Here is a 26,855-nt window from a genome sequence, read left to right as displayed (position 1 = left end):
TAAAAAATTAGGGTATCCGTGAAGAACCTTTGCGAGAGCACGTAGCTTCCTCGCGTGGTCATCGGAATACCCTGTCTTCTCTTTTAACCATGCAGACCAAGATTGTTGAATTCTTCCTTCTTTCCTTTCATTTTTCAGCCAGGCTTTGGTAAGATTTAAAAACTGTCCAAAATTAATATGAATTAAAAGTGTTTGAGCATCCTGCCGTTTTAAATTTCGTATCCCTTTATTTAATTTTTCCACAATGATCGTCTCACTCTCATTGTCAAAATGCAAATAACCGTCGCAGAATGTTTCTCTAGAAATTGTGCGGTTAATATCAGCAATGTTGTCTGTTAGATATTTGTGCAGTTCTAGGGGGGTCATTTTTTCCTTATTCACTTTTCCATAAACGTCACTAAGCCGTTGTTTAGGTTTTTTAGGAAGCTTCGGCATCTTTCCGGTTGGTCCATTTGAATCAATTTCGTTAACCAACAATCCCATATTGTGATAGTAAATTCTATAATCATTAATCAATTGTTTTTGGGTAACAGTCCATTGTTGTTCTGATTCCATATCTGCTTCACGTTCACACTGATTTGAAGGTAAAATTAATGTCTCACCACTGTTAATTTGAAACGAAAGACCGCACCAGTCTGCTATATGTTTACATGTGATGACAACATTGTCTAGGCAACATGTAAACATACTCTTGACAACCATGTAAATATTTCCAATGATTGATTTTGTCTATAGCACTTCACAAATGTAAAAAGCAATTTAAGTTGTAGTAGTATTGATCCGTTTTATTACTAGACTATATTGATAAAATTAATTAAAAAGGTTGGGGCGCACTGGGGAAATTATTTTTTCTCTTAAATCCCACAGAATTCTTTCTCTGCCTGTTATCCCGGTTTTTTTTGGGAGTAAGAAAATTTGGTGTTTTTGGGGTGTTTTTTTGCTTTGTTTTATATGAAAATTTAGGGCTCTTTTACTTGAAATGAGGGTAATTTTTTGGGGGTCAAATTTTTTTTTTTTTGAAGGGGGGGTGCTGGAGTCGTTCAAGTACTATACTACTCCCCTTAGGGGTAAAAATGAGTTTTATAAAAAAAAACCAGGATTAAGGTTTTGGTGTGCTCTTTACATAAAAATTTTTTTTTATTTTTTTTATGGGGGGTATAAATACAAAGTGTGTTTTTTTTCTTCTTAATTTTGAAGTTAAAAATCACACAAAAATGTTGGTAAATTTTTTATTTTGGATGTAAAAAGGTTTTTTTTTCTTTAAAATGGGGGGTCAAAAATTGAAGATAATTTTTTTTTTGTGGGGGGGGGGGGGCTAAAGGAGTGGTATATTGTGTGAAGAGCTATATGTCAAAAGTACCTAAAATAAATAGCCAAATTCATCTAAAGCCAACTTTGCCTGAGGGAGTTGAAACCTTAGTTTTATAATAATTTCAAAATTTATAAACGGAAAATGTTAGTCAAGTTTGTTAAATCATGTCAGTACCAAAGCACTGATTACTGAGCTGATGATACACTCGTGGACTGATAGTCCACCAGCAGAGGTATCGACTCAGTGATGTAAAGCCTGTTAAAAAAATATAAAAATCAACAAACACTTACAAAATAATGACTGCTTTAAGATAGTTCCTTCAATTTTCTCTGTCAAATTATTTGTGAAGAAGGTGAACTACTTTTCTTTATTTATAATCTTTGCTGTTAAGTACACAAGTACTGACTAAATTTTACGCTTTCTCCATAATCTTTTTCTAACAAAGCCTTATTGAAACAATTTCGCTGCACATTTTATGCTTTGGTAGAGACTAACATAATTCAATCTTAAAATAATAGTCCAGCCTGTGACAAAACAAATTTCATTTCTTTTTTTAAATAATGAGTCAGACAAAATACTTTACAAGTCTAGACTATCAAATTATAAAGATATTAGCACATATTTGTCATCGTACGTCCCAAAATGCTATATTAGACTTTGCACGATTTTTATCCTTATCAAAAATAATACTTTGGTTTATCTCCTTTACATACATCTGGTATGTTTGATGAAAAGGTGTGTACAATTTATGATAAAAGAAATGATTTTTCATTTCCTATCGTTAATTATCCATTTTTAGATGGTGACGTTCCCTTATCACCATCTTACGGTGTTTATATATCTCAACTTGTACGATTCGCTCGTGTATGTAACAATGTTTTAGATTTTAACGAGAGAAATTTATGTATTACTGAAAAATTATTACACCAGGGTTTTCGATATCACAAACTAGTCAAAACATTTACTAAATTTTATCATCGGTATAAGGACATTATTCGTACATGTAAATATAGCTCAACATGCAGACTTCTTATACGTTCAGGTATTGCACATCCAATTTTTTATGGAAATATTCTTTATAAAGCACAAAGGTGTCAGTATTCACCTCAAAAACTAACAAAACCTTTGAATAGACTTATTAAGAAGGGATATAGTTACGATACTGTTGTCAGGTCAATAAAGATTGCATATTTTGGCGTTAATATTGATTCCCTTATAGGGTCTTTGCATCGGAACTAAACACATATATTCAAAAACCAGTTGTTGGCATGACACGGGTTATGTTCTACTCATATATGTTATGATGGTATGATACTTAACCCCTAACGAGAAGGATTGTGCCTGATGTTCATATGATGAAATCATAATCTTTCAGTCATTTTAATTGAAGTCTGGAGCTGGCATGTCAGTTAACTGCTAGTAGTCTGTTGTTATTTATGTATTATTGTCATTTTGTTCATTTTCTTTGGTTACATCTTCTGACATCAGACTCGGACTTCTCTTGAACTGAATTTTAATGTGCGTATTGTTATGCGTTTACTTTTCTACATTGGCTAGAGGTATAGGGGGAGGGTGGAGATCTCACAAACATGTTTAACCCCGCCTCATTTTTGCGCCTGTCCCAAGTCAGGAGCCTCTGGCCTTTGTTAGTCTTGTATTATTTTAATTTTAGTTTCTTGTGTACAATTTAGAAATTAGTATGGCGTTCATTATCACTGAACTAGTATATATTTGTTTAGGGGCCAGCTGAAGGACACCTCCGGGTGCGGAAATTTCTCGCTACATTGAAGACCTATTGGTGACCTTCTGCTGTTGTTTTTTTTTCTATGGTCGGGTTGTTGTCTCTTTGGCACATTCCCCATTTCCATTCTCAATTTTATTTTGATGTTTTTGTATGTATATATATACATCGTCCATCTTTTTAAGTATATGAAAATTCCCGGTGTTATGATTGACAATATGACATCTACAATGTATTCGAAACAAGAATGTGTCCATAGAACACAGATGCCCCATCCGCACTATCATTTTCCCTGTGCAATGGACTGTGACTGACAATGGAAAAAAATATCTAATTGGCGGCAAGATTAGAAAGATCATATTGTAGAGTACGACAACTAGGGTACATGTATTTTCATGTATTTTATTATGACGTGTGATAGACATGTAAGATATTTTTGATGTATGTTTTAAATTGGTATTAATAAAGCATACTGTCTAATATTCTGTAATTTTTATGTAAGTTATGATGTAGGAAACAGTAACTGTGTGAAATAACTTGTATAATACTACTTGTAATGCTTGTAGTCTGGAAAATATGATAACTGAAGCAAATAAGTTTTAATTAACATTTAATAAGTATAGTAAGAACAATTACAATGTTATGAGTTTTCTAAAAATATTGAATTACTGTCATTTGCATATATTTGATAAACCAGTTGAAGTTCATGTAATAATTTACCAGTTCATAGTAATAATCCACTGAATAATCCAACTGTATGTCTTGTATTTTTGTGAAGATCCAATTGTAGCAACTTTAGTAGATCGTAGTAAATCGTAGTAAATTCCACGCACCTGTGCTTGAATTTTATGAATGAAATGTATTGACATGCGCAGTAGAATTCATGTGTCACTTGGGACGATTGTTCAATGAAAACACTATTTTTACGTGTTGGCAACTGTTTTCACATACTTCTTGTAATTCCTTTTAGTATTTATAGTCAACGTCTTCAATGTTTTGTAGATGTTAATGCTCACTATCCTTGATATTTATCATTTTGGTCCGCCGGTGACACACATACTTTTTGCAATGTTGTTTACGTATTGTAACTTCCGGTGGCGCTGTATATATTGTTGTATTTTTAGTTACCATAGAAATTTGTTTAGTACCATGCAAACTTTGTTTATTATATAAAGGTTACTTAAATTGTATATTATTGTGATTTTTGTAATTTATTTAAGAATTCAAATATTTGGTTGGACGGCAAGCGCGCGATCCAACAATCCAACCATCCAACTATCCAACAATCCAACAATCCAACATTGACGTAATTTCGACGCTTGGTCGTCAGTTCTGCTTAAACTTTTGGTTCTTACAGTTGGTATTTTTATTTGCTCGTTATTTATTTTAGTCAAAATGGTTAATTTTTCTTAGAAACTTCATTTTTTTAAAGGTTAAATGGTAAAGGAAAATAGTAAAGTTAGAGTTTTCAAAGTTTTATGCGTCCAAAGTTCTTTTCTGAATCGTGATCTACCTCGGGAATTCGAACGCTTAAAGCAGGTTATTTGATTGCCAAGGAAACTTTCGAAGAGCTCAGTATAACACGAACATCAATCTATATTCGTCTTAACTCAAAATGCAGGCCGTCTTTGAGTTAACAGTGCAAGTGAAGTAAGGAATATTTCATTTTAGCGGACTCTGAGGTTTTATTTCTAGTTTATCTTTTAAAGTTAGGATTATTGAAATTGTTCATTGAAGTTCATGTTTACTGTTAACGTTTGTCATTTTGTAATAAATAGGATTAAATAGGAAAACATTTGACAAGTAAGGGATAATTTCCTAAAGGTCTGGAAATTATAATAAACAATACAGTTTATGTATGGTATAAACTGTATTTCATTGTTAGTTATTCAGGAAAGGTTCTGAATATAACTAATAATAATAAACATGTTTTATGTAACTGGTGAGGTATCAGTTACAACTATATCCAAAAATGTCAGAAAGAGGTATTCTGATTAAATTCACTTGAAGTTAGGATTTTCTCTTAGGTAATTTATTTTCTTAGTAAGATAGCAGGACTCAGCCTTTTTTATGTATTTTTCTGACACACCAACATATTATCTCTTGAGTGTAGAGATAAGTTAATAAATATCTCTTGAGTTTAGAGATAAGTTAATGAATATCTCTTGAGTGTAGAGATAACTTTCTACATGTATCATACTGAATAGATTCTTGTCATATCATTTAAGTCTATAGTTTAAATATATTACTAGTTAAAATTGTTGTTTATCTTGAATATAACTGAAAATATATGATTCTTGAAATGAATAAAAGATAGAAACTTATTTACGTGACTTTTAGCAAATGCCTATATTATACTGACCAGCTCATATCTTGTCATACTGACTTTGTTATTTACAAACTACTCATATAATTTGAGTAAAAACTCTTGGGTCGAAGCATTTCAAGCCCCTGCCCGCTACAATATCATAGAAAACATGTGTACTACGTTTCAAGTTGAATGGACTTCAACTTCATCAAAAACTACCATGACTACCTCGACCAAAAACTTTAACATGAAGCGGGACAGACGGGCGGACGAACGGACGAACGAACCAACGAATGAACAAATGAAAGAACGAAAGGACGGACGAACGAACGGACGGACGAACGAACGGACGCACATATCAGAAAACATAATGCTCATAAATAGGGCATCAAAAAAACCAGAACAAAGATGTCAATAAAAACCAGTCACCATACGGTCCTCAACAATGGAGAGAACCCACTCCTTACAGCAAGTTAAAACAAGAATTAGTGAAACGCTATATCATGAAACAACCCAAAAGAGAGAATATCAACAGAAACGCCATTCCTAACAAATAATGGATGCACCATCCAAAAGGAAACCATAAGACAGGAAGACAATAAAAGCATCACCAACCAACAAAAAATATCAAACAACGAATAAAAACTATATTGTATATTTTGCAAAAACATTGATGACATCGCATGGCAAAATCATATGACAAAACACATCAAAAACGAATGGCAACAGCTGTCATATTCCTTGGTACAGGCATTTTCAAATAATTTATATTGTTTTAATTTATATTCAATATACTCTCTTGTTGCTAATTTATCCCCCAAAAAAAGAAATTCACTTTGCTGTTGCAAATTGATCCACCCCTAAAAATACACTATGTTGTTGCGAATTGACCCTCCCTCCATATTTTTTTTAACGCCCTTCTTAATTTTGGCAAAAATGAAAATAACATTATTATGTAATCATGGCTAAAATTAATAATTCTTAAAAGGCATTTAAATAATAGCAACTTCAAAAAAAAAAATGACAGCTTATCACCTCAAGACAATGCAACATTTTTTTATACATAATTTAAAAGATGTGTAAGGGGGTTATTCATACCTTAACATCAATCACAACTTTTTATTTTGTGGTTATAAATCTTGTGTAAAGATTTCTTATATTTCTATTTACGTATACCAAAGTTATTATGCGGAAGTCTAATATGACGCGCTTCTTTCGCTTTGTAAACAACACCGTGATTAAATTCTCGATATGTCTATACCAAGGGCAGACTCAGTGATATACAGAATAATGGCTATTACAATATACTTCCAACGTAAATCCACATGTATTGGAACCTATTTGCAAACTCGTTGCCAATTTTATTGTTTTAACAATTGCAATGAAAAAGAGAAAAATATATATTGTATTCTTATTCGGATGCATAATGAAAAGAAGTAATGCAAAAGAGCTCGAAGAAATCAAAATTTTCTATTGTATTGCATTAATCGCATATTAACTGATTTCAGCAAGTCAACATCGGGGCTCCTTAGTTACAAAATATCATATTCGGAATTGACGGTAACTTACGAGAAAAACATGTCAATCAAAAATGGCAAAGGTTCGGTTGGAGAATTAAGAGAATTAAACAGATTTTTTTCTGGTGGTTTCTCACGAAATAATCCATGCAAGCCATAGATTTATAAGAATGCTTGAGATTTATCTAACGGGGAGTAAAAAAGAACAGCCACACACACGGCATACCCATTCTCGCTTCAGTTTTTCAATGACCATATTTGTCCTATTAGAATCGAAATACCATAGATTGTTGGAAATGAACACATGGCATTGGCCGTGATATTCGTTAATTTTATCTCTCGCTATCGCTAAGGATAAAGTTTTTGAATATCACGGCCAAGGCCACGTGTAAATTTCCAATAATCTATGGCTTCAGTTATTATTTCTTAAACCAAATGTCCTCGGATGACGCTGACGACGACGACGGCAACTACAACTAATGTAATACCAATATCGATCGCAAAATATTTTGTGCTTGTATAAAAATAAGTTGAATCCTACAGAAAATAATATATATATATCAACAAACATTTACAAATCAATTCATTGATTGTTTTTGTTTTATTGTCACTTTTAGTTACCGCTTTTGGGATACTACGTAGGGGCCAGTTTTTATTGATGGATATAGCCAAATCTCCCGAAGAAAACCATCGAACGTCGATAGGAAAACTGATAATCCTCGTCAATTAAGAGTGGAGTCGAGTGCATCCGCACGAGCGGGGTTCCAACTCACAACCTTAGTGTTGACTGGATAGATTTTACAGTAGTACAACTACTTGGACCACTTATTCACCGATATCCCCTTATATTTTCACTGTATTCAGATATGTTCTTCAATTTTCTCTATCGTAGTATTTGTGGAGAAGGTAAACGATTTTAATTTACATTCTTTCTTAGAAAGTACTCAAGTACTGAAAAAGATTTATGCTTTTGTTTGAATTTGAAATAATTTAATTCAGCATAAATTGATAAACAAGCTGTCAAAGCGTTTTTAAATCTAAACCTATTTACTCTTAGTTTCACACAAAAAATCATTAGAATTGCATCATCGTTATACATACATCATCGTTATACATACATCATCATTTTTCAAACAAAGCTTTCTATAATTCGGTACGCTTCACATTCGATGTTTGGTAGAGAATTACATAATTCAACTTAAAAAGAAAGCCACTCCAAGCTGTGACAAAACTATAGTGTAAGTGAAATCTTAAATTATATTTAAAAAAAGTTCAAAAAGGTAATTCATAAGAAATTACTTAGCGCCAATGACGTGTGTGATCAGCCACGCCATTTTCATGTAGGCTTATGGAGGTATAATGTATAACGTTGTTTGTTTTTATCTTAAGCATCCAGTGGTACACAAAGTCACATTTAGAAATTGCCTCAGATCACCAACATATACAGATCTAAATTAGCAAGCGATAAAGATATAAGCAAACTTTTGTCATCGTACGGTCTAAATCACGAGCAAAACCCATATCACTTAAGAAGCAATACTTGATATTGCATGATTTTTATCCTGAATTAATAATACTTTGATTTATCTCTTATAGATACATCTTCTATTTTAGAAGAGAACGTTTGTTTTCAGAATGTTATACATATGGTACAGAGACGCACAACTTTATGAGTATATGATAATGCCCGGTATTATGATTGACAATAAGACTCTGGAAACAAAGTACACTTTCCAAAAAAAACAAAAGAACAAAGATGTCAATAATAACAAGTCACCACGCAGTTAGTCTTCATCAATAAACATACAAGTTAAACCAAGCTGTTCGGCAAGTTAAAACAGGAGACACTTTATGATGAAATGACCCAGAAGAGAAAACGTCTTATTTACTAAGTATGTAGTAACAAACAAAGTATTCTGTCTGTACAGTTCTTCCCATGGTTTTTTTTGTTAAACTAAGTTCCCCGTTGGTAGCCATATTGGCTGCTTGATCAACGAAACAACAGTTGATCAGCACATCAAAAGGAACTTACATGCCATGTTTGGTTCAATCCATTTAGTGGTTATCTAAAAGAAGACATTCTAATGCACTATCCATAGGGTCCTATGTTAAGCGAAGTGCCCTGCTGAATGCCATCTTGGATGATGGATCGGCTTCAAAGTAACAACACTTGGTCAGCACCTAATCAGGAATAGTCATACCATTGATGTAAGAAGATGTGGTATGAGTGCCAATGAGAAAACTCTCCATCCAAGTCAAAAATTGTAGAATAATAGGTCAAAGTACGGTCTTCAACATGGAACATTTTATTACACGAACAGCAAGTACTAAAGGGCCAAAAAAGTTTCTGATGTAAAACCAATAAAACGGGAAAAATACACGGTCTTGTATTTATAAACAACGAGAAACGAGAAGACATTTATGCACATATCAGCAAACGACAAACACTGAACATCAGAATTCTGACTTAGGACGGGTGCAAAATGCAGCGGGTTTAAACGTTTTTAAAAAGTATCAACCTTTACCCTTACCGGAAACAATAGTGTAACAGTACAATATAGAAAGAAACACAATCAATATCAATTGGAAGGGCTTAAATCAATCACAAGACATATGAAAACAAACAAGCGAGTTTGTCACTTCATTGAATACCCATTGGTGACCTTCGGTTGTTATTTGCTCTTAGGTCGGGTTATTGTCTCTTTGACACATTCTCCATTTCCATTCTCAATGTTATCTTATACACTAAATGAATATGTTTTATTTCTAAAAATGGAATTAAAATGAACGAGGAAAATACACTAGAGGCTCTAAAGATGTGTTTGTAGATCTTACTTTACTGAATATTCTTGCTGCTTACAATGATCTCTATCTATAATGAACTTGGCCAAGTAGTAATAGTGGAAAATGTTAGTAAAAATTTACAAATTTTATGGAAATTGTTCAAAATTGACTATAAAGGGCAATAAATCCTTAGGGGGTCAATTGACCATTTTGGTCCTTTTGACTTATTGTTAGGTCTTACTTTGCTGTACATTATTGCTGTTTACAATTTATCTCTATCTATAATAATATTCAAGATAATAACCAAAATCGGTACAATTTCCTGAAAATTACCAATTCAGTGGCAGCAACCTAACAACGGGGTATCCGATTCATCTGAAAATATCAGGGCAGATAGATCTGGACCTCATAAACAATTTTGCCACTGGTCAGATTTGCTCTAAATGCTTTGGTTTTTGAGATATAAGCCAAAACTGCATTTTACCTCTATGTTCTATTTTAAGCCATGGTGACCATCTTAGTTGGTTAGGCTGGTCATCGGACACATTTTTTAAACTAGATACCCCAATGATGATTGTTGTCAAGTTTGGTTTAATTTTGCCCAGTAGTTTCAGAGGAGAAAAGTTTTGTAAAATTTAACGCCGGACGCCGGAGGCCAAGTGATGAGCTAAAAAGTGACAATTTTCAATATTCTAAGAATGCGAAACAAGTGAAATTATGCTAGGGATGGTGAACAATTATAAAACCAGATGCTCCGCAGGGCGCAGCTTTATACGACCGCAGAGGTTGATACCAGAACGGTTGTGCAAGAATGGACACAACATTCAAGCTGGATTCAGCTCTAAATTTTGATTGTGATTAAATAGTTGACACAGCATAGGTTTCTGACACAGAATGAATGTGGTCTAATAAACTTAAAATTTGTGATTTTTTGCCTTTGAAGAAATTTTCTTTTTATTTATGAAATCTGAAATGAGAAAAATTGAACACCCCCCCCCCCAATTTTGTTTTCACACACCCCTTTCCCTTATTTCAAAACTGATCTCTATTCAAATTATTATTGGAGTTTGCAAGAATAACTACTCATTTAAATACATCATGAAATATTAAAATTAAAAAAAAAGTGCTTTTTTAATTATAATGGTAAAGATTGTTTTAATTTATCAGTTTGTGGTAAAAGTGAATATACATTGTATATTGTATAAAACAATGATTTAAGTTGATTTAACTACTATTCTGGACAAAGAAAGATAACTCCAATTGAAAATTTCTTGCTATTGTGCAATATTGTGCAATTAGATATTTCTTGCTTTTGTGCAATACTGTGCAATTGAAAATATTTGCTATTGCACAATACTGCGCATTTGAAGATTTCTTGCTATTGCGCAATACTGTGCAATTGTTAATATCAATGCATTGAACTACATGACTGTAAATTAACTATGTGTAAATATCTGCTTTGATTGTATTGTAATTTGTATGTGAGGGCCTCAGGGAAGATTAGTTTTTGTAACTAACTGAGTTTACCCTCTTTAAGGTAGCACAATACAAAGATTTTTTTACTTCCAATCACTAACCTTTGAAATGCTGTAACTTTCTTATGAATGCATAGAAAATAACAAAAGAGGTATATATAGATAGATAAAAGATAATTCTTTTAAAGGAATGCAATATTTTTATTATGCAATCATTATGTAATCAATTATTATATAATTAGTGGCAAAATGTGGATAAGTTCACTTGAATGAATTTAGCTCTATCATCTTTTAAACTATACAGAAAATTTTAACGAAATCTTAATCAACACATCATGGGCTTCAAAAGCGTGTCTCAGATTGTCTCTATGGTATTCCATTCTCTCATAAATCTCTAATTAGTGTAAACATCCTAACCACATAAAAGAAGATAATGTTTAATAAGTTGTAAAATTTGTTCTATACATTCTATCTGAAATCTGAGACACCCTTTTGTAGATAATGGCCATAAGAACAACATATAATAAAATCGACCCTCTAGAGATACCTATGAAGAAGCTAATTTCATTTGAAAGTGGAAATTTGGTGAAAAATATTTTAGACACAGTTAATATTATAATTGGTTACATAATTGTTGCATAATACTAACATTGCATTAATTTGAAAGAGTAATCTGTTAGCTATCCAAAACTACCACTTTTATAAATTTTCAAGCATTATTAAGAAAGTTACAGCATTTTAAAACTTGGGAGTTGGAGTTATAAAATCTTTGTATTGTGCTACAATATATTATTATTATTGAAAATTTCTTGCTATTGCACAATACTGTGCAATTGAAAATTTCTTGCTATTGCTGAATACTGTGCAATTGAAAATTTCTTGCTGTTGCACAATACTTAATATAATAATTTTGGATCCTGATTTGGACCAACTTGAAAACTGGGCCCATAATCAAAAATCTAAGTACATGTTTAGATTCTGCATATCAAAGAAGCCTAAGAATTCAATTTTTGTTAAAATCAATCTTAGTTTGATTTTGGACCCTTTGGACTTTAAGTAGACCAATTTGAAAACAGGACCAAAAATTAAGAATCTACATACACAGTTAGATTTGGCATATCAAAGAACCCCAATTTAGAATTTTTGATGAAATCAAACAAAGTTTAATTTTGGACCCCAATTTGGACCTACTTAAAAACAAGGCCAATAATAAAAAATCTATGTACATTTTTAGATTCAGCATATCAAAGAACCCCAAGGATTCAAGTTTTGTTAAAATCAAACTAAGTTTAATTTTGGACCCTTTGGACCTTAATGTAGACCAATTTGAAAACGGGACCAAAAATAATTAAGAATCTAAATACACAGTTAGATTCGGCATATCGAAGAACCCCAATTATTCAATTTTTTATGAAATCAAACAAAGTTTAATTTTGGACCCTTTGGGCCCCTTATTCCTAAACTGTTGGGATATTTACTCCCAAAATCAATCCCAACCTTCCTTTTGTGGTCATAAACGTTGTGTTTAAATTTCATAAATTTCTATTTACTTAAACTAAAGTTATAGTGCGAAAACCAAGAAAATGCTTATTTTGGCCCTTTTTGGCCACTAATTCCTAAACTGTTGGGACCAAAACTTCTAAAATCAATCCCAATCTTCCTTTTGTGGTCATAAACGTTGTGTTTAAATTTCATAGATTTCTATTTAATTAAAGTAAAGTTATATATAGTGCGAAAACCAAAAGTATTGGGACAACGACGACGACGACGCTGACGCCAATGTGATAATAATATACGACCAAAAAATTTTCAATTTTCGCGGTCGTATAAAAAAATGTACATGATTATGCATGTATTGTTCACTGTTAACATTATTAATGAAGAAAGTATAAAATTGAACTGGACATTGGACATTGATACCATTCATATTATCCACAGATCTTGTTACGGCCAGAAATTACCTTTAAATTGTAGCCAACAAAAGACACAAATCAATAGTAAAATTTAACAATATTTATTATACAAAAGTTTACAAGAAGTATTACACAAATATTACTGTCAACTTAACTGTCAAAATATGAGTCCAATCTTTATCTTTATCTGTATCAGGATATCTTTAGTAATCCAATCTGAATATTACGTTCACTACTACGGTCACAATCCAGTATGATGTTGTTTTTAGAATAAAGTTTCAATCCAAATGCGGTGAATACTAATGTCTATCAATGTCTAAGTCTAAGTCCAAGAGTGAGTGTTTAACTTTAGTGTCTGTATATATATAATTGTCAAGGAAAATTCTAGAACACTCTATAATGGAACATCCTAGAAAGTTACAACAGAAGTTTCTAGTAAAATGTAGAAGTTTATATAACGCATCTTTTATAAGGATCATTCTGGAAAGTTCCAATCATTCTGTAATTGTTCCAGTGGTTTCTAAACTGCACAGTTCTAAATAATTCTGTAAACAACTATCAGGCCACACAACACAAATCAGGCCAACATAAATAAATACAATAATTACAATATCATAACAATCTATGCATTTGAATATTCAATGGGATATGTGCTAAGTCAGATTTAGAATGGAGTTGAATGAAATGGCTTCAATGAAACAACACTTGGTCAGCATTCATGGCATGTTTGGTTTCATTCCATTCAGTGTTTCTCTAAAAGAAGAATTTTTATGCATTGTCCATAAGATACTATGTTGAAATGGCAGTCATCTAGGATAAATGATTGCGTATAAAGTAACACCACTTGGTCAGCACCTCATAAGGAACATTCATGTCATTCATGCCATGTTTATTTCATTCCTTTTAGTGGATCCTTAAAAACAGAAACTTTTATGTATTTTTCCCTATGTTGAACTAAGCCCCATCTCAAGGCCTTCTTTGATAATGGATGGGCTTCAAAGTAACAACATTTGGTCTCATAAGGAACTTTCACTGCATGTTTAGTTTTATACCATTCAGTATTTCTCTAGAAGAAGTTCATTTTTTTTAAGTTAACAACCGCGACATCGACTGATGACTTTGGACGACGACAGACATCAAGGTACTCTTTCATTCAGCCCTCTCAATTCTTTGATAATGTAACAAGTGTCCTCTTAAATACAAAAATTCATCTACAGGTACATATGTTAAAACTTCACAAACCCACTCTTTATGTGTCAGCGTTTTCAATTATCTGCTTAAAAAGTTTGGCTTTATGATCTGGGTCACAAAGATAGCTATAAGCCATTGCATGAGAGCAATAGCTTTAAAAATTTGTGATACATTTTCCAGATGGATTGAGAACAGTATCCAAATCACAATTATAAAAAGAGTCCCAGACCAAATATTTTATCATTCCTTATTATGGAATCAAGAGTAAAATATACCCAAAATTACAGACAGAGAGTTTAATAAACAAAAGAATGAGCAGACCAACAAAGGTCATTGCAGTGTGCAAAAATATTCATAGTTGATCATTTTCATGGTTTTATATTTATTTTATAACATAAAATATATTTCTAATATAAAATATAACATGAAGAAAAGTAAAATATACGTTATTAATATCCCATATATATGCTAATTAATGATAAAATATAATCATTGATAATAATTGATGTTCACTATTCTCTGTATGTCAATACTATCAAGAATAAAACAACTTCGAAAACATGTTATCATGAGCATTCTGTATCATGTCTATAACAGGGAACACAATGCAAGCTTCTTCTATAGTCCTGTACCGGTATCTGTAATGTTAACAAAATAAATAGTATATAAATATCGAAGTGCTTATCAGCACAGAAGTGTAAAAATTGTGTAAATTTATAAGTTGGAAGTCAAACTAAATGTTGTATTGTATAAAGCCTTTGTTGTAGTTGATTCAATTACATTTCTGGACAATGGGAGATAACCCCAATTTTAAAATATGACTTTAATAATGACATCATTTATATTTTTAGATCAGATATTAGATTCCTGCACCTTGCAAACCTTATGTAAATTTCTTGACAAGTGTACAACGTTTGGTGACTTAAATATCTGAGAAAATATTACATTGATAAATTTCTTGAAATGTTCATGTATAGAATTTTAGGAACAAAGCACAAAAAGGTAATGATAAGCCTTGAAAGATTAAGATATCAAGTAAGTAACATAGGATTTAGATTGCATTTCGTGCAATCTTTAACCAAAAAGTTATCTCTATAAGAGGAATGCATTAAAGGTTTTATCTATAGTTCTTCATATGCAAATATCTACTGACTTCTGTAAAATAAAAAGGGTTGAATGTTTAAAAGTGGTCATTGATGGCATCATAGATATTGAGTTTACAATGGTTGAAAATTGTATTGCCTTTATTCAATTTTGTAAGTTGATTTACATTCTTGAAGTGCATTCAACACAATTTGTTTATCAAGTGTGCAAGTTGAAAAAAGAAAAAGATATTTTGAAACATTTGTTTTTATTTTTTTTATAATTTGCAAACAGATCTTACAGATGACTAGGACTTAATCTTGATGGCCACTGTCCTTCTAATTTGCATAATTTTCTTAAAGTTCAATATACAAAGACCATGATAGAAATATATACAAATATGAAACCCCTAAAATTACTGTCAATGCTTACCTGTCTACTACATCAGGAATGGTCTTTTGTAAATTTGTCTGGATGATCTGGGCCTACAGTTAAAAAGAAACTTTCAAAGTAATCATGCCAAAGTAATATATACATAATTTCTTTAAATTTCATATGAATCAAATATTTATTCAAGTACTTCTAATTATTTGCTTATCAATCATTAAGTTTCCTAAATCCAGCCTTGCAATTTTTTTCAAAATAAAGATTTTCTTTTTATCAAATTAAACTTTTTATGGGTCTATGATAAAAAAAAAAACAAGAATGTCATTGTGTCCATAGAACACGGATCCCCTACTCCCATTGTCATTTTCTATGTTCAGTGGACCGTAAAAATGTGGTCAAAAGTCTAATTTGGCAATTAGGTTAGAAAGATCATATCATAGGGAACATGTGTACTAAGTTTGAAGTTGATTGGACTTGAGGAACGCCTATATGATTATCTTGCATTTGATTGATATTCTGGCCTATTTTTATAGACGGTTTTCTTTAGCCATTCAAGAACAGGTGGACTAAGGTCATATATTTCAATGTAATTTTTTGAAAGAAGTAGATCATGAGAAAGACAGTTAAAGCTTTACTGAGATCTAACAATATTGGCGCCAAGTATTTATTATTATCCAGTGCCTTTTCCAATCATCCAACCTGAGCGTCACTGATGAGTCCTATGTAGACAAAACGTTCTGTTGTATTGTTAATTTGTGTATTTCTCTGTCCTGACTGTTCTTCCATTTGTTTGTGCTGTAGTTATGTCATGTGATGTTGTGTTTTAGTGGTATTTTCTACCTTGGCATAAAAGCGCAATGTCAGGCTAGCTGCCAAACCAGGTTCAACCCACCATTTTTTCTTTAAAATGTCCTGTAGCAAGTCTGGAAAACGGCAGTTGTTATCTAATAGTTTGTTTCTGTGTGTGTTGCATTGTTGTTTGGGTTTTTGTTGCACTTCATTTTTTATGTTGTTTATGTGTTTTCCTCTAAAGTTTAAGTATTTCCCCAAGTTTTAGTTTATTGCTAAGATTATTTTTCTCTCAATCGATTTGCTTAGTCTTTAGGTTTGTATGTTGTGTCTTATGTACTATTATTTATCTGTTTGCCTTTTTTATTTAAGCCATGGCTTCGTCAGATTAATTAGTTTCAATCTATGCGTTTGGCTATCCCTCTTGTATCTTTCGTCCCTCTTTTCGAACAGCGGTATACTATTGTTGCTTAAGTAATATCGACTGACAGCCATTGCTCGATCGAAATGCCCGAAATAAATGATCGAAATATCAAAAAAGTGTTTAGTTAGTTGATTTTCTATGGCTGTTTCAAATGTTTTACATATTGCCGACAAAACACTAACTGGGCGGTAATTTTTCCTTTTAAACATACTGTTTTTTATGAATGGGTTCCACTTGGGTAATTTTAAACGTCTCTAGAAATTGAAGTTACTGTATATAATGATAAATAAACAACCTGTGTGATCAATAAACTCATTATAGATACCAGGACTAAATTTTGTATATACGCCAGACGCGCGTTGTGTCTACAAAAGACTCATCAGAGACGCTCAAATCCAAAAAAGTTTCAAAAGGCCAAATAGAGTACGAGCTTGAGGAGCATTGAGGACCAAAATTCCTAAAAGTTTTGCCAAATACAGCTAAGGTAATCTATGCCTGAGGTAGAAAAGCCTTAGTATTTCAAAAAATCAAAATTTTGTAAACAGTTAATTTATAATTATAACCATATCAATGATAATTCATATCAGCACAAAAGTGCTGACTTCTGGGCTGGTGATACCCTCAGGGAAACAAATCTCCACCAGCAGTGGCATCGATCCAGTGGTTGTAAATACATGATTAACAGCGTGAAAAATGTTTGGTAACATACCAATGATACCAGTTGCCTTTTAAACATTTATTATTCCATTTTTTATAGGTTGGTTCCCTCCGTATAACATTCAGTATGCCTTCGGAATCACATGTATTTGGGGCATGGATCCCCCTTTTTTGGACCTCACTAAAAAAAAATTGTTCACTGTTTTTTTTATTTATTTACATTATTCTACAATGTATAAACATATATCAAGTCTCAACAATCCATTGCTAGTCGATTACAATAACTTTTTTACTATCCATACGAGCCCCAAGTGAAAAAAGAAAAGGTAATTACCTTCGATGACTGACCTACTTTCACTTTGGAGGATTAGGTCAGGAAATCGATCAAAATTTCATATAAAAACTCACTTACTTTTCATAAAAAGTACATCCTTAGATTCCTAAGATATTTTTCTCGACGTTTAAATAGGTCACATGGTGATCTGCGGTGGTTTTGTGTCTTGTTTTACTGATTTTGTTCTACAATTGTCGTCCGTTTGAACCTCGATTCACGGAAGTGAAAATACAGCGCCATCTGCGTGGTCTTTCGCTATGTTTCATAACTCTGTTTGACTAAACTGCTTTCCTGTTTTTGTTTACCAGTTTTACAGATGGGTTCCGAATGCAATGTAGCTATAAGAAAAGGTAAGAGATATTCGAATATTGTCTTTTTCTGAAAAGTACGGGAAATTTCTAAAATGTTTGACGAAGATCAAATTAAAGCATTTAATTTAATCAAGGATGTCCACAATCTACTTTTAAGTGGACAAGCCGGAGCTGGCAAAACATTCTAAAAAATTTAAAAAGCTGTAAAATATTTACGAAAGCACCAAAGAAAGGCAGACATTGTGTGTTCTACTGGCATTGCTGCTACACATTTTTCCGACTTCGGAGCACAAACCTTACATCGATGGGCAGGAATTGAAGATGGTAGGCATATGAATCAAAACTTACTGCATCTCATTGAAACAGATGAAAGATTTATTTCTGTTAAGAAGAATTTTCTCAATGTTGATGTGCTTTTTATAGACGAAATTTCTATGATTAGTTCCAAAGTTCTTTCTCAAGTGGAATTTTTAATTAGAAATGTGAGGAAATCAAATCAATACTTTGGTGGTGCTCAAATTGTATTAGTAGGGGATTTTTACCAGCTCCCCCTGTACCAAATGAACTTTTAGGTGATCCTGGAAACCATTGTTTTAGAATTAAGTGGTTTACTGGCTGTTTTCCTCATCAAATTATTTTACATTTGATCCATCGTCAAAGTGACCATACTCTTATTAAATGCATTAATGAATTTGAAATTGGCAATCCGTCAAATGAGACGTTAGCATTTTTAAACTCACCGAATAGACTCACTGAAAATGAACATAATGCTGTGCAACTTTTTGCCAGGAATTTAGATGTTGACTTATCTAATTTTTTTTCAAGGGGTAATTCAGTACAGCTAGCATTTTCCTTTTCCTTTTCTGGAGAACATTTATTTTTTTTACAGAAATAGCACAAATGTGAAGCAACATTTGATGTTTTAAACGGTAAAACAATTTTACATGATTTTGATCTTAAATGAATGGTTTCTGAGTTTTCATCTCCAAAAATAGACACATGCTCTTTGTATACAGAAAGATCTGGTTGAATATGACTGCCGTCAACAGCAAGAAAACCACTACAAATATTTAATTGTCTAACAGTTTCAAAAACAGAATGATTTGACATGTTTAAATAACTGTTATTTTCAATACTTATTTCATCAAACTTAATTGTTTTACCTTGTGCAATTATGAACCATTGACCGTTGGATTCAAATTTAATTTCAATCATGAATCTGTTGCCATTTATGATTTCCGTTTTGAAATAACCAAGCAATATTTCATCTGGGAGTCTTGATATTACAAAAAAGTAATTTGGCACAATAGAAACTATTTTTTTTAAATTCTAAAGAATTTGTTTCGGACAGTGTACGCAATGACAGTCCATAATAAGCCTGAGTAGTCTTGCTCCAATCATCTTTACACCTTTTTTGTCTTTTTTGTGACATCCCTGAATATTTGTACAATACAATTTCCAATAGCTGCACTGGACACTGGTAAACAGTATTTTTTCTTAATTTCATTAAGATCAACATAATTACTAGCTTTGTTTGATCAGAAGACATCTTAATAAACACTTTTTTTTACAAAAACAAAGTTTTATGTTTATAACCTTTTTTTTGGATTTGTAAAAGTCCGCCAAAAATACTTTATTCTAATATCTCTTACCTTTTCTTATAGCTACATTGCATTCGGAACCCATCTGTAAAACTGGTAAACAAAAACAGGAAAGCAGTTTAGTCAAACGAAGTTATGGAACATAGCGAAAGACCACGCAGATGGCGCTGTATTTTCACTTCCGTGAATCGAGGTTCAAACGGACGACAATTGTAGAACAAAATCAGTAAAACAAGACACAAAACCGCCGCAGATTACCATGTGACCTATTTAAACGTCGAGAAAAATATCCCAGGGATCTAAGGATGTACTTTTTATGAAAAGTAAGTGATTTTTTATATGAATTTTTTATCGATTTCCTGACCTGATCATCCAAAGTGAAAGTAGGTCAGTCATCAAAGGTAATTACATTTTCTTTTTTCACTTGGGGCTCGTATGGATAGTAAAAAAGTTATTGTAAACGACTAGCAATGGATTATTGAGACTTGATATATGTTTATACATTGTAGAATATTGTAAATAAATAAAAAAACACTAAACAATTTTTTTTTAGTGAGGTCCAAAAAAGGGGGATCCATGCCCCAAATACCTGTGTTCGAAATATACAAATATTAACGGTCGGTATGAGCTAATGATGGCCTTGAACTTGAACGTTTCGGTTCCCGGTTTGACGACGTCCTCATACGGTACCAGTTGAAATGGCGTTAAACGTCAGAATGAAATAATTTCTTGATCAGTTAGTGGAAACATCCCAAACTCATTAATTCTTGATTTTATAACAGGAGGGAACATAATTATATTGAAGCAAAGACATTTTTTCGGGCATCGGCAAAATAGCAAACAACAACAACAACAACAATTTGTATTTGTCAATCAAGACGCCCCGAGGATCAGTACAATTACAGTTTAAATTAAAGTGTACTAATAATTGTGGTGATTTTTTTCATTGAAATTACAATGCATGATAAATATGATATTTGCATGATCAACTCTGATTAATATGACTGAGTTAATCGTATAGAAATCTATTGCATCATCATAAACCTGATAAAAAAATAATATATACAATATGACATAGACAATCGCATAGCTCCAAAAAATATTGCTTTTGAAATAATGGCTTGTTATTTGAATAACATACTATAGTATCACATATCTTTAAATGAAATAGGTTTCAACTTAGCTTCCGCTTACTAGGCAGCGACTTGCTATTCTAACGTGACTTGTCTCTATTAGTTTTAATTTATTTTATTATTATCATGTATACATAAAATGTCCCTCTGCTAACTAATAATCTATTTTTCCAGCGCCGGCAAAATGACACTAAATTAATGGTGCCGGTAAAATAGCCATTTCTATAGAAATAAGCTATTTTGCCGGCTTGAACTAAGATAGTTCACACAGTGCCGGCAAAAAAGTAACTGCCTTTTATTTAACAACAAAGAAATATAGATTATGTCGACTGCTTTCCTCATTCAACATTGTTCAATATTCAATAATTTTCGTGAAATGTACGAGCTTATTATAGATAGCCGATAGAGCGACAATATAATTTATAGGTCAATAAATGAGGGGGTTATGAGGGGTCATGATCACGAAACCCGGGCTTAAAAACACGAAATCCCGAGGTCCCGAATTTAAATAAATTTAAATCCCGACATCCTGAAATTCGGGGGAAAAAAATCTCGGATCCCGAAATCCTGAGCTTAAAAAAAACCGATCCCGTAAAGGCCTCCTATCCCTTCCATCGCTGTTATTTTAAAACTCTCTCCCTTTAAAGCTTTCATTTCTTGAATGCCCAAGCCCCCTCCCCCCTCCTCTTCCATTTTTTTTAATCCCACATCCCCACTTTTATCTATCCCTGTCCGGTAAACATAAAAACAGTTTTGGTATAATTATATACTGACCATGACACTGATTTGATTAAGCCTTTTAGGGATTTTTTTTTATATTCATATTTTTACAGAAGGGAAATGTCAAAATAAATCTCTGTCCTCCTTTTAACTGATGTATTGTTGTTTTTTTTTGTCCCAAATTTTTTAAATTATGAAGCCTATTTTTGTTTTGAAGCATCCCACCTGGACATTTATATAAAAGTACATGCAATTCTTTCAACTTCCAAAAGAGGGACGAAAGATACCAAAGGGACAGTCAAACTCATAAATCCAAAACAACTGACAACGTCATGGCTAAAAACGAAAAAGACAAACAAATAACAGCACACACGGCACAACATAGAAAATCAAAGAATAAACAACACGAACCCCACCAAAAAACTAGGTGTGATCTCATTTGTTCCCAAACTTTTTTACAGTGCTTTATTTTTTAGTACGCTATAAATCAATAAACATTTACAGTAATGACATGAGTGCATGGTACGCCCGTCACATTTTCACATAATAAGTTTAATTACGTCTCAATGTCATATATTTGAAATTTATGAAAATCAAACAGGAGATTACATTAATAGATATAAACAATTCACCAAAATGTTATAACATTTGCTGACACATTGTTCTGTTATTGTCCGAAAACTGGAAAATCCCACCTTCTTTTAAGCGAATAAAACCCCTTAACTCAGAAATGTAAAATCTAAATATTTTGTAAAATTATAAACATCAACAGATATAAACTATTCACCAAAATTTCTAGTCCGAGATTACTCTGACGTCCAACGGCTGTTTTGCCAGACAAGTTTGGGCCGTGGGATCGCGTCTTGTAGAGTAATTTCGGACTACAAAGTTTCATGAGAACTGCTGAAAGCATTTTCAAGTTATTTTTCCGAATCTAGAGTAATCCCTTTTTCTGACAAATATATGACTCTGTAACTCAAAAACGTGAAATCTAAAATTTATGAAAATCAAAAGGGAGCTCTTGTCAATAGATATAAACAATTCACCAAAATTTCGCAAGTTGGTGAAAGCATTCTTTTTAATAAAAAAAAAAACTCAACTCAAAACCTTAATAGAAAGAATGTCAACATTGAAAGTGAAATATAGCTAAATCATTAGATTGACTGATTCGATCCACAAAAAAATCATTCTTATTTTAGGTGTAATACCACCAAATCATGGTACGTCACATCCGGTTGCATACGAAAGTAGGCCTAAAAAAATATTCCCTTGAATTTGACAGTTGTAGAAAATTAACCCTGCATTTCAATGCACTTAAATTTTTCTGAGTCGTAAATATGTATGTTGGGTGTCTGAAAGCATCATTCTTTTTTTATTTGATGGTCTTATAAAATATTTTGGAACGTTAAGGTTACATAGTTACCAAAGCAGGTAACCAGTAAATAACAGTGTAAAAATTGGGTTGTCTACCCTCGGCGGTGGTTACTTTCTTATATGCAATGAAATGTAGTGTGAAATTTTCACTGTATCACTGGAAAGGATTGAACTTTACACATGCAAAGTATTTCTTTGGTTGAAATAAAGGTAAATACTGTACGATTTTTTTAAAAGTGCCAATTTAACAAAGACTAATAGGGAAAAATCAATGGTGGTATTACACCTATTTAGGGAAACTAAAATGTGCACTCGTGACCCTATTGTACTTTCATTTTTAAAAGTTATTAATAAACCAGTTCATACATTGTAAACATGGACTATTCGGAATGGATTTAGACACAGAAAGTACGTTTGAGGTAAAATTGCATTGAAATGGGGGTTTACGGGTGTTTTCTTAGTCAAATGGGTGGACAGACGAAGCTGTATTTAGATTACTGTGTTAAATTTTAAATTACCCTTACAGTTTTTGTTTTGTTTATACAACATGTGAATTTTTTATTTCAGTGTTAACCATGTTCTGAAGAGCATTCTGTTGAAAAATCTTATATGTGAATTGGTCTGCAGATGACACTTCAGCATTAAAGTATGTATCAACTATCATCATGTTTTTTTTTTGTTTTGGCCGCAAAAGTTTACAATTTGCCATTGTGCCGTCTACATTTTGCACAGACAATAACTCATCTAAACACTTATTTGTCCTGGATTTATCCACATCAGAATCCAGTCTCACATACTTAAACTTTATAATTCTTACCAATTATTTTTTGTACCAGCATTCCAAGGGACATAACCCTTTTTAAAAACATTTTGAGGTATTTTTTTATTACTCTTTCTCCCCATTTTCTAATGTAAAATACAAGAAAGTGGACTTTTTGTGTAAATCTATTAGAAATATACTGTTATGAGTAAATAAAAAGACTTTGATACCAGTAGCAATAAATGATTGACTGAAAGGGAACCGTTATTTCTCACACTCGGGGAACAGACCAAAAACTCAAGTTACACATAAGGGCTTATAGAAACTTCCGTGTAGACTGTTAACATTTATAGAGACAGTTCTTTCAGCTAAAACACTTTAATTATTGATTTAACATTACATTTATTTCATTTTTGTGGGAAAATAATCACATTTGTTTTATTTTTTAGACAAAAGATATCAAGTTTTGATGAAAAAGGAAGGAAGGAGGAAAAATGGACCAAAACAGACCAAAACAGACCTTCAAATGAACTCTAAAAGGTGCAATAAAATTGTTTATCATCTTAAAGTTGTCTTTTGTATTCTATTTAATTGTTTGAATGCATATATCATGAGTTTATGATCAGATATTAGTCAACACTGCATTTTATAATGATACACTGAAATTAGGATTTTTCGAAGAAATTGGACTGAAATTGCCGTAGGGTATGGCCTTACATTATAGTGATTTTCTCTGAAACTATAGTTCTGACTGAGACAAAACTTGACAGTTATGCTTGAAATAACTTGCAATTGGAGGGGAAAAATTGCATTAAGTTTATTTGACATTTAGGTGATCGGTAAAATCAAAAACTAGCTTATTTTTTCAACCTTACAAGTTTATACATGTATATAAATACTTGTACATACATGCATATATCAGTTAGACTGAAATGGGTGATCTTCAATCACTGATTCAAGTAAACATTTTGTCCAGAAATTTTGGAAGTAAGAGTTGTCTTTCTTTAATAATCACCAATTTTAAAAGTACTAGTAGTATAAATAAAACACTAGACTAAGTGATTTAATTTTATTGTATTTTGAATATACTGTACAATGTTTATTAACCAGGGACTAATTATGTTCATATATGAAATCCCATTTAGTTTATTTAAAATCACCTCAGTAAATAGTTTCTGGTGTTTTCTTTCATTATCAGGTATGGAATGTCAGACCTTTTAACTAGGTTCATCCTTCTGACATACATGTAAGAAAGCTAGTCCTACTGTACCTAGGCCCTCTGGTGTCAAATGCTGGTAGACCATTTCTGAAAGACAATTCAACTACAATCATTAATTTAAAAAATTCAGATAACACAAATTCAAAGTGAGGTCAATAAATAGTCTTTTAATCAAAGCAAGTTTTAAATCTATGGAATATAAACAAATTTCAAGACCTGCTTTCTTTCAAATTCCCTCATGAGATTTGTTGACCTGAATTTTCATACTCTATTATAAAAGGATAAAAAGTTGACCGGGCTATTTATTTTTTGGTGAATTTTAGTTCAAAATTGAAAATTTGACTTCATCATTTCTATTCAAAGGTGACTTCCGGTCAGCTTTTTACCCTTTTTACGTAATGTATTCATATTTTTCTTTATATAATATTATTTTTCACTAAATTTTCTTTAAGAATCAATTTACAGATTTTGACCGGGATATATGCTTTTTCAGGAAATTAAGTTTTAATGTTCAAAAATGTGTTGCCAGAGTCACGCTAAGAACGACTTCCGGTCAACTTTTCGGTAAAAAAACATATTTAAATATATTATGTTTTAATTTTATATTATAGTCTATTATATTAGCTTTCAAAATCAGTTTTATTTTTCAACCTAGCTTTAGAGGTTCTAGAGATATTAGTTAAAATACACCCAAATTTCACTTCCGCGTTTTAGACCTTCCCCTCGAGATCGTTCATTTCAAATAGTAAAACAAGCATTAGCCTTTCAAAAAGGGCTAGTCGACTCTTAGCTGATGAAAATGGAAAGTGCTCTCGCTTTGTAGATTTATTCATTTACTACTCTAAGAAAAGCCCCGTGCATCAATCACATATGCAACTATTCCAGTTATAATTAGGTTCGATAACCCTGCATATGACTGGTTTAATTAGGATTATGTAAAATGTACTGGTTACCCGTGTAATGAGTTCAGAAAAAATATATATATATATATATATATATATATATATATAAGTACGTCTGAGTCAGTGACAACCCTACAACAGATGTATCCATCGGATCGCCATCAATGATGGTGATACATGGCTGTGTACATAATGTATATGCAACTCGTCTAAACATCAACCCAACAATGTTAGATCTGTAAATTTGCTTTCGCAAATTTTTGGTTCTTCCCTCGCCGGGATTCGAACCCATGCTACTGTGATATCGTGACACCAAATCGCCTGCACTGCAGCCGTCCCGCTAGACCACACGACCACCTGGGCTCTCAAAAAAAGAGCTTTCGCTGGCCGTGTGTTACCTTTCCACGTCAGTTTTAATCTAGCGGCGTACTGCAGTACATGATATATCAGGCATGAAGATGTTATTGTTACAGATCAGCTAAATTATCTATAGTAAAGGATCCTACAAATTAATGTAAGATACAGTCACAGAAAATAATTATATTTATAAGTACGTCTGAGTCAGTGACATATATATTGATATTTCATCTTTGTTACCATCCATCCGTGGTTTCCTTTTGTTAAAATAAAATCTTATAATAAAATGATTTCATAAACATCGTATAATACTAATATATATATATATATTAGGTCTTGTAAAAACTTCATCGTGATTAGGCCACGTTGCCATGTTTGTTTTCTTTTATCACGTTGATGACTTAATTAATATCTCTACAATCTAGCTTTATTCTTGATTATCATACGAGTTAAATAATGTGTCATATTTAATTGCAATACAAACAGTTAAATCTTATTGAATTATTTGCATGTGCAAAATAAGTGTAAAACATCGTCTACGTTTGAAAATTATTTGGTCGCCA

General features: G+C 32.2%; 1 long non-coding RNA gene across 1 annotated transcript; it reads left to right on the top strand.

Moving 5' to 3' along the window:
- Positions 1 to 22,886: 22,886 nt before the first annotated feature.
- On the top strand, positions 22,887 to 24,382 carry LOC143056761 (uncharacterized). The gene is made up of 3 exons (XR_012972498.1): positions 22,887 to 23,264; positions 23,622 to 23,700; positions 24,264 to 24,382. It is a non-coding gene; the product is annotated as an uncharacterized LOC143056761 (long non-coding RNA).
- The last annotated feature ends 2,473 nt before the right edge of the window (positions 24,383 to 26,855 follow it).

The sequence above is a fragment of the Mytilus galloprovincialis genome, chromosome 13 (genome assembly GCF_965363235.1).
Source record: "Mytilus galloprovincialis chromosome 13, xbMytGall1.hap1.1, whole genome shotgun sequence".
Lineage (NCBI taxonomy): Eukaryota > Metazoa > Mollusca > Bivalvia > Mytilida > Mytilidae > Mytilus > Mytilus galloprovincialis.
This window is presented reverse-complemented; position numbering and strand designations above follow the sequence as displayed.